This window comes from Petaurus breviceps, unplaced genomic scaffold (genome assembly GCF_028583685.1).
Source record: "Petaurus breviceps papuanus isolate PSGF00001 unplaced genomic scaffold, PetGlider_PUasm1.0 428, whole genome shotgun sequence".
Lineage (NCBI taxonomy): Eukaryota > Metazoa > Chordata > Mammalia > Diprotodontia > Petauridae > Petaurus > Petaurus breviceps.
The window spans coordinates 4,369,145-4,378,546 of NW_027186331.1; the positions used below are offsets into that span (position 1 = coordinate 4,369,145).

General features: G+C 47.4%; 1 long non-coding RNA gene across 1 annotated transcript; it reads left to right on the forward strand.

Moving 5' to 3' along the window:
- The first annotated feature begins 665 nt into the window (after nucleotides 1-665).
- On the forward strand, nucleotides 666-8,479 carry LOC138171339 (uncharacterized). Its single transcript, XR_011170865.1, has 3 exons — nucleotides 666-3,173; nucleotides 7,487-8,216; nucleotides 8,319-8,479. It is a non-coding gene; the product is annotated as an uncharacterized lncRNA (long non-coding RNA).
- The last annotated feature ends 923 nt before the right edge of the window (nucleotides 8,480-9,402 follow it).

Below are 9,402 nucleotides of genomic sequence, written 5' to 3' on the forward strand. Positions count from 1 at the left end.
TTTCCCAAGATCACACAGCCAATATCGGAACCTTTGACTCTGGACTCAGAGTCCTTCAGGAAGACAGCCTGAGCCCATTGAGGCTCTGTGTCCCCTTCAAGCCATGACTCTTCCTCCTATGAAATGAAACTAAGTATGGCTTCCAAGCTGCAAGAGTGAAGGCAAAACACCTTACAGCATCTTGGCTGCTCCATTTATGTGGGCGCTCTCTCTTCGTCTCTAGCTCTTCAAGACTCAACTCGAGTCTCACCTTCTGCAGAAGCTTTCTCCTTGGTCTCTTTCCCTCCCTCCCCAGGTAGCACCTTCCCTGAGATTTCAGTTCAGTCCTTTTTCAGTTGTGTTTGACATTCTATGAGCCCATTTGGAGTTTTTCTTGGCAGAGATGCTGGAGTGGTTTGCCATTTCCTTCTCCAGCTTGTTTTACAGATGAGGAAACTGAGGCAAATGGGTGCAGTGACTTGCCCAGGGTCACACAGCTAGGAAGTATCTGAGGCCAGATTTGAACTCAAGATGAGTCTTCCTGACCGCAATGGTGCCAACTAGCCACCCTATCTTCTGAGATTACCTTCCATCTATATCTTGTCCATACATAGGCAAGGTATAATCCCTGAGGGAGGGGATTATTATATATTATTATATAATAAATTGTTGTTGTTCACAGGTGACATGAAACTATGTGACTGCAGTGACAAGTTCATTAAATAGTTCTGCCATCTCTCAGCATCTTTCTCAAGTAATATCAGAACATCCTTTGGCCCTGGCGAATGTAAAATTCTTAATGGAAGCCAAGGAAAGCTAGAGATCAGAAGTTTTCAGCTTGACCCCAGAGGTTAAACTGAACCATCGGACAAAGACAGACCAAAATTAGAAATGCTTTGGTGTCTTCCAGGTGAGAAACGTAGAGCATAAAGTTATGGCTGAATACATTAAGAGATTCTCTGGTATTCTGAAAGCAACACTCAGGGGAAGAATGTGTTTGAAGCTGTTAGTGACTGAATGTATGCTGTTGGAACTATAAACTGGGCCATGGCAGATTTGGAAAAGCCCATCCGGTATTAAGACAACGCCAGACCCACCACCCACCAGCTGCTAAAGAACGATCAACATTTACTCACCGTGAAGGAGGAAGATTCTCAGAGCATGTGATAAACAGGTTAACATTTTCTAGACATACTTTTGGAAGAAACTGGCTTCATTTTACAAAGCAAAATCAAGACCAATCTGTTGTTTGTAACTGAAAATACTTTATTTCTAAAGAGAGACTGAGAAACAGCTAAGATCCAGCAGCAGAATCAAAGAGCCCTTTGCAGGCAGCACCCACGTGGCCTTGGTCAGAAATAGGTGAACAAATCTGCTAGTCAATAAACAATTTTTAAGTGCCTGCCTTGTGCTAAGCACTGGGGATACAAATAGATAACCTCCTTAGACAGCACATACAGACACCTAGACATCCTGGAGACCACCACCAAGAAACTAGCCTGGCATTGGACCGTTATCATAAACCCAACTGTTGCCCACAATCCCCTCCAATTAACACTGATCTGTAAATGTGTTTTCAGAATACTCTTAGTACAAGTTATTGTACCAAACACTCATTATCTCCCAGGGACACAAAACCAAAAGCTTTCAAGCCAGAGGCCTGACAGAAGCTGTGTCTGACTTGTGACTCCATCTGGGGTTTTCTTGGCAAAGATCCTAGAGTGCTTTGCCATTTCCTTCTCCAACTCACCTTACAGGTGAGGAAACTGAGGCAAACAGGGTGAAGTGACTTGTCCAGGGTCACACAACTGGTAAGTATTTGAGGTCAGATTTGGACTCAGGTCTTCCTGACTCCAAGGCCAAAATCCTGTCCCCTTTCTATCCATAGCCCCCCTGAGGATCTGCCCAACCAAGAATTTGCTTCCTTCTAAAGACTGAAGTGACGGGACCTTAAAAGTCATCTAGTTTTATAAATGAGGAAATTGAGGCTCAGGGAGCCCACACAGGTACTAGCTGGCAGATCGACACCCGGGTCCTCTGGATCCAAACTCAGCTCCCTTTCCATGATATCCTGTTGTCTTTCCAAGAGACAGCTTAGGGAGTGGAGAGGGCAGGCACATGGGGTCAAGTAGGAAAGGATTGGGTCCTATTAGATTATTGTTGTCATTGGTTATTTCATTTTATAGCTTGTGACGTCTCCAGGTCACCTGAGAGAGGAGGGCAGGAAGGTGTCCCAAAGGCGGTCTCTCATCGAAAGCTGGACCGTGTCAGCCTGAGTCCTCACTGGCAAGCCCCTCAGGGCTGCCCTGGGACACACACACTCACACATACACTCACGCTCACACACTCTCACACTCACACACACCCCCCACTCCCTCTAGCTGCCTGGTTTCTCACACACGTCTCACCTGGCTCTCTGGCTCCCCCTCCTGTCAGGACGCAGTTCTGCAGGTAAAGTCCCAGCTGTCCAGAAGCTTTCTAATGCCTTTCCGCAGGTGAGGCTTAGCACCGCGGGCAGCCTCGGGGCGCAGCGCAGAGTGCCCAGCACCGAGTCAGCAAGACTCCTCTTTCTGAGTCCAAGTCTGGCCTCAGACACTCACTGGCTGTGTGACCCTGGGCTAGTCACTTCACCCTGTCTGCCTCGGCGTCCTCGGAGAGGGAAATGGCCAACGGCTCCAGTGTCTCCACCAAGAAAACCCCAGAGGGGTCAGGAGGAGTCAGGTGCCGCCGCAAAATGACCGACAACAAGGATCTGAGGCTGGATTTGAACTCCTATCTTGTTGTATCACCGTGCCGCCGAGCTGCAGAGAAAGTGCGACAAACAGAGACTTCTGCAAGTCCGGAGAGCTCACGATCCATTCTCCTTCCTCTGGGGAGAGACCCACCCTTCCGGCCGTCCACCGTCCTTCAGACACACACCCAGGACTGGATTGGGCTTCCGTAGAGAGTTTGGGATTGCTACAGGGTCAAGCCTGCAGATTTTAGTCAGTCCTTTTGTCCCCCCAGCCTCATAGGATCATATAGTAGATTTAGAAGGGATCTCAGGGGACATCTGGTGCAATTTTACAGATGTGGAAACTGAGCCCCAGGCAGGTGAAGCACCTTGCACAAGGTGACCAGGGAAGGAGATAGCATCTGACCCAGGTCCTGGTCTCCAGAGCCAGGTCCTTACCAAACTGGACAGGCCTCCAACGGTAAGCTACCCACCACAAAGGCTTAAAGCAGCTGCCCCAAGGTCCCTGCATTGTCTGAATAATTCAAGAGGGCAAAGTTTAGGTCTTTTACTCTCCCGTGTCTTGGCTTTACTTCCCTGCTTCCCCTCCAGCAGAGCTGGGAGTGGGCTTCGAAGAGGTATCACAGGGGACATGGAACAGGCCAAAGCTTGTCTTTCCCTCAAAGGTTAGATTCTGACGGCTTCTGCAGCAGGCCCAAGGGCTCCAGGGGACATCCTAAAGCTCTAGCCTGTGAGATCCTGAGAGGGGACTAAGGGGAATGTTAGGCCCTGCCCCTCTGCACAGGGCTGAGCACACGTGGGCCTCCCACCTCCCCCCAGCTGACTCAGGAATAGGGGTGCAAGGGGCCCACTCTTCTGGCTCCTTCCATTGGCTGGCTTCTTCCTTCTCCTGCCCCTCCTACTCACCTGAGAAAAGGAAGGCCATTCAAAGTGAAATCTCTCTTCTAGACTCTTCATCTCAAAGCTCCTTGACTTCACCCCCACTCTTTCCTCCTTTCCCCAAGTCTCTGAGAAGGAGGTGGCCCTATTCCTTGCCAAGGTGAACTACCTCTGCAGGTGCCCCCACCCCTTCTGGTTTTCTCTAGCAAAGTGTACCTTTAATCATTCTCTCTCTCCCTCTCCCCTCCTCTCCCCTCCCCTCCCCTCTCCTCCCTTCCCTTCCCTCCTCCCCCCTCTCTCTCTCTGTCTCTCTGTCTTTCTCTCTCCTTACCTTTCTACTTCTTTCCTTCCCTCTTTCAACCTCTGCCTATCAACTGGTTCCTTGCCTACTGTATTCAAACATGCTATGCCCAGGTGAACCCCATGCTCTACACCAACCGGTCAACCAATACTTCAATGGACTCTCCCATCCCTTCAGGCTATTGCCAGGAACCCAAACTCGGGTCTCCAGTCAGGGTCCAGGTAGAGGCCAAGCGCCATCCCGGAAGCCCCTTTCGCCTGGGGATGCAGGTGCATTCCAGTTCTGCTGCTCTCCAGGCTCTTCTCCAAAAATGGAAACAGGCCAAAGGGTAAAGAGGAGCTGGAAGGACCCAGCACCAAGGGATGGCTCAGATCCATCCTACTGACTAATCCTTCTTAACAAACAGAAGCATTTCTTAATCCCCAGCAGTGGGCAGGCCCCAACAAAGATCCTCCTTCCCTGGGAGGTTCATGGAGTGGATGGGGAACTCCCCAGATAAACCCGGGACTTAATGTATGCTAAGCTGGAACTCTTCAGTCCTAGAGGGTGGATTCCCTTATCTGTCACATTAGCCTCCACACCCAGCCCTCTCCTCCTCCTCTCCCTGGTCCCCTCCCCTTCGGCCTCCTCCCCGACCTTGGGCCCTCAGCCTTCCTCTTTCCAGCATCCAGGACCTCTCCTTCAGGTCTAGTTATAGACAAGCTAGCTCCTTTCAGCCTCTTCCTTTCTACCTCTCCCCCCACCCCTCCTGTCACTGACAAACTGTGTAGTCTTTTCCCTAGACCTGCCTCCGAGTCCTCACATTGGACAGTCATTTTTCAGTCTTGAACGACTCTTCCTGACCCCATTTGGGGTTTTCTTGGCAAAGATCCTGGAGTACTTTGTCACCTCCTTCTCCAGCTCCTTTTACAGATGAGGAAACCAAGGCACACAGGGTAAAGTGACTTGCCCGGGGTCACCCAGCTCTGAGTGTCTGAGGCCAGATTTGAACTCACAAAGATGAGTCCCTAACTCCGGGCTTGGTGCTCTCGGCACCATGGTGCCTCCAGGTGCCCCTACTTCCTCTTTTCCATCCCTTGCCATCCTCCCTGATTGATGGAAACTGTTCTAAGTGTATCAGGGAGCTCCCATGTGTCACAGCCAATGGACTTTTCTCAGTCTTCATTTTCTTCATCTCTTCTGCAGCTTTTTTATGCTGTCACTCCCACATCAATCTGAGTACTCTCTCCTCCCTTGGCTTCCATGATGGGGCATTCTCCAGGTCCCACTCCTCAGTCTCCCTAACTATGTATTTTTCCTAGGGCTCACCAAGCCTTAAGGTAGAGTGCTGGAAGATCTGGATTCGAATCTTGCCTCAGAAACTTCTTAGCAGTGTAATGTTGCACAAATCCTTTAAAGTGCCTGAGCCTCAGTCTTCTCATCTGTGAAGTGAGAGGGGATGGGTAGATGGTCTGGAAGGTACCTTCTGGCCATTACTCAATTATAAGCAGAGCTCAATTTTTTTTTGCTTTTTTTTTTTTTGGAGGGCAGTTGGGGTTAAGTGACTTGCCCAAAATCACACAGCTAGTAATTGTGTCAAGTCTCTGAGGCTGGATTTGAATGCAGATCCTCCTGACTCTAGGGCCAGTGCTCTATTCAGTTCTCCAAGTAGCCGATCCTATGGAAGTATCGAGATGCCCTCTGATCTGTGTCTCCAGCCCTGACCTCTCTCCCAAGATTTAGGCTCCAATTTCTAACTAAACCCTGAGCAGTTCAACCTGGACGTGGCCACTCAAACCAAACTCATCACTGGCCCATAAAACCTCTTCCCCTCCTGACTTCTCCGTCCATCCCCATCAATGGCTCCAAGGTGGAAACCCCTGGATCATTTCTGACTCTTCCCTTTCCTGTATCCCCTTTAAACAATCTTTCCCCAAATAATATTAATAGTAGTTCATATCTCCAAAGAGCCTTAAGGTGTACAAAACACTTCCTGTATCTGGAATAGGGAAGCACCGGTCTGGAGGATGTGGAGGGAGTTCATTTAGTCCAGTTCTCTCATTTTACTGATGAGGAAACTGAGACCCCGGGAAAGTGGCTTGTATAAGATCCCACACGGCAGAGATTTGAATCCAGGTGACCCATTCTCCAGATTCAGCACTCTCTCCACTGAGCTTGGGTCTCACTGCCCCATGGCCTCTTCTGAAGATTGTCTAGGATTTTGTGTGTGATTTTCGTCAGGCACTGGGCATTGAAGGTGGAAGTTAGAAGAGGCCATGGGGTGAGAGGCAAAGGCTCTGATGGAAATTCTCTTTACCTTCCCTGGCCTGTAAATAAACTTGTTCATTCTGTCTTGTTCAGCCATTTTTCAGTCATATCTCACTCTTTGTGATGCCATTTGGGGTTTTCTTGACAGAGATACTAGAATGGTTTGCCATTTCCCCTTCTGGCTCATTTTACAGATGAGGAAACTGAGGCAAACAGAGTTAAGTGACTTGTCCAGGGTCACCCAGCTAGTAAGTGTCTGAGGCCAGATTTGAACTCTAGGCTGGGCACTCTATTCACTGTATCACCTAGCTGCCGACTCATTCTTTTTTTTTGCTTTTTGGAGGGGGAGAGGTAGGGCAATTGGGGTTAAGTGACTTGCCCAAGGTCACATGGCTAGTTTTTGTGTTAAGTTTGAACTCAGGTCCTCCTGACTCCAGGGCTGGTGCTCTATTCACTGTGCCACCTAGCCACCCCCAAAGTACATACTTCTGATGATCTTGGATGAAACACTTCCATTCTGGGCCTCAGTTTTGTCATCTGAAAAATGGCAGGGTGAAGGTGTAACCTAGTCTAAGTCAGGGTTTCTTAAACTTCTTCCACTGGAGACCCCTTTTAAGGTAGTGTTTGTTGGTTTTGCGTGGCTGAGGACATGCACGGTGCAAAGTGCTCATGCTTTGTGTTCAAAAGCAAAGGCTAGCATCGCCAATAACACCTTGGATTCACAACACATTTGATTTTTAATTAATTTTTGGTCTTTTCACCAGAAGCCTTTTACTGTTGCCAAATTCTTTGCGACCCACAGTTTAAGAAGTGCTGGTCTAGATAGCCAATAAGGTCCCTTCCAGCTCTCAATCTTTGACCCTTTATTTCTCTAAGCCTTTAGGTTCCTCATCTGTAAAATGGGGATACTAGGGTTTTTACTACCTAATTAAGAGTGAAGAGGTCCTGGGACAGAGAAGGGTGGGCACCTATTGATGCAAACACAACAGAAGTCATTTTGGTAGGAGCAGACTTTAGAGGGCTCTCAGGTGGCACAAAAGTTTTTTTTTTTAAGTTCCTTGCTCTCAAAGGGAAAAAGAAAAGAAATTCATCCATCATTTTCTGTGGGCCAGGAACTATGCTACCATGAGCAGGTACAAGGCAAAATGTCGTTGGCACAAAGATGCCCCAGGCTGGGTTGGAGAACTCTTGCAGGGTAGAGCGAAAGCTTCTCGAGGACAGGATGATTTGATTTGTGGCTTTTGTCCCCAGTGGTAACAGAGTGCTCACCAACTCTGAAGGAAGAGAGAGTGAGGCTGACTACTTGGCCCAACTGCCTCACTGAAATTCCATTCATTCATATCTAGGTATGATTACCCATGATGTCATTGGCCCTCTTTGAAAATGAAGAATGAGTGACCACATGTACCAGACAGAGACAAGAGCTGAGATTGGAAAGAAAAGCAGAAGAGAATCCTGTCCTCAGGGAGCTCCCAACTGAGAAAGAAGTCAGTCAGGCTCAGGCTCTTATAAAAGAAAGAGACGTATTAACGCCTCATAAAACAGACACTCTCTGGAAACAAAAGGAAGTCTTAAAAATCTCTGCCTGACCACAAAGGCCCTGCCCTGTCTCCCCACTGGGTGGCTAATACAGAGTGTACAACTTTCCAATATGCTTACTACATAATTCCCCTGGATATGTTTGCCCTCTCCCTACATGTATTGTGTGACCATTTAAAATGAATCTTAAGTCCTCCCACAAGAGAAGTTAATGTTCATAAGCTGATTATGCAGGAGCATTCCAATTAAGACTTAACTTTCACTCTACTTAGATGACTTCTAACCTCCAAAAAAGATAAGAACCAGTTGGATCCTTGCTTTGCCTGTCCATCTTCCCTGTGAGATATAATTCCTTCCTTCCAGAGTCTTCCACTCTGCTGATTGTTATTCTGAATTGATGGAAACAAATTTCTCAGTTATACCTCTCAATTTCCCTCTTCTTTTGTTAGAAGATAATCCAGTACTAATCTACGTTGTTAGCATCTCCTAACAATCAATTTATTTTCCTGCGTTTGCTACAAGTCAAAAGACTTTCTGGTATGTATGGATCCCCTGTATTTCTGAAGTCATATATTAAATAATTTCCATGGAAACGAAAGTTTTCATCATTCCTCACAACAATCATGATCACTTACCTAGGTACCTGCTGCTCCCCTGAACAAGATGTCTTCTCAGGACAAAGGCTTCCCCTTGGGGGCGACCAGGTGGCACAGTGAGTAAAGCGGCGCCCCGGAGTCAGGAGGACCCCAGTTCGGTTCTGGCCTCAGACACTTAACACCCACACACAAAAACTAGCTGTGTAACCTTGGGCAAGTTACCCAATTGCCCTCCAAAAGGCAAAAAAAAAAAAAAAAAAAGCTTCCCCTCTAATCTCTCTCTCCTGATTTAACTCAAGCCTTGACCCCACCTCTCTTATCTTCCTCTCCCCTCAGATTGGAATTCGGAGGGCGGAGGAGCGAACCCCTCCCAACGCCTTCCTTTATGGAGGGCAGAACCTGGACTCTCAGCTCACACCCCTTTGCAGCTTTCAGCTCCACAGAACAAGATGCCAAGGGCTCCCCATTGTGCTGGTCTCCTCTTTCCTTTTCTGCCTCCTTTGGTGTATTGTCTTCCCTTTTAGATCGTAAGCTCATGGAGGGCAGGACCATGTTTTTATTAGTTCTATCTCCAGCACTTAACACAGAGCCTGGCACATACTTAATGCTTATTGGAGATAACACATAAAAAGAAAGGGAAAGGGGGAGGGAATGACATGAGGGCATGAAGTAGTAAGGGAATGGAGAAGTCCTACAGTGGGGGTGAGAAATGATTTTAGGTGAGCATTTCAGAATTGACATCATTGCTGATACAAAATGAAGTCAGTGGAACTAGAACATAGTACATGGTAACAGTAACATTGTCCAACGATTGGCTGTGAATGGCTTGGCTTTTCTCAGCAATACAATGATCCAAGACAATCCCAAAGGACTTGCGATGAAAAAATGATCTCCATCTCCAGAGAAAGAACTGATGGACTCTGAATACATATTGAAGCAGATTTCTTTACTTTCTTTACTATTCTTGAGTTTTTCTTGCCCTTTGTTTTCTTTTGCAACATGACTATATGGAAATGTTTTGCATGACTACACATGTATAATCCATATCAAATTGCTTGCCTTCTCAAGGAGTGGGTCTAGGGAGAGAATTTGGAACTCAAAATTTTTAAAAATGTTAAAGTTTTTTG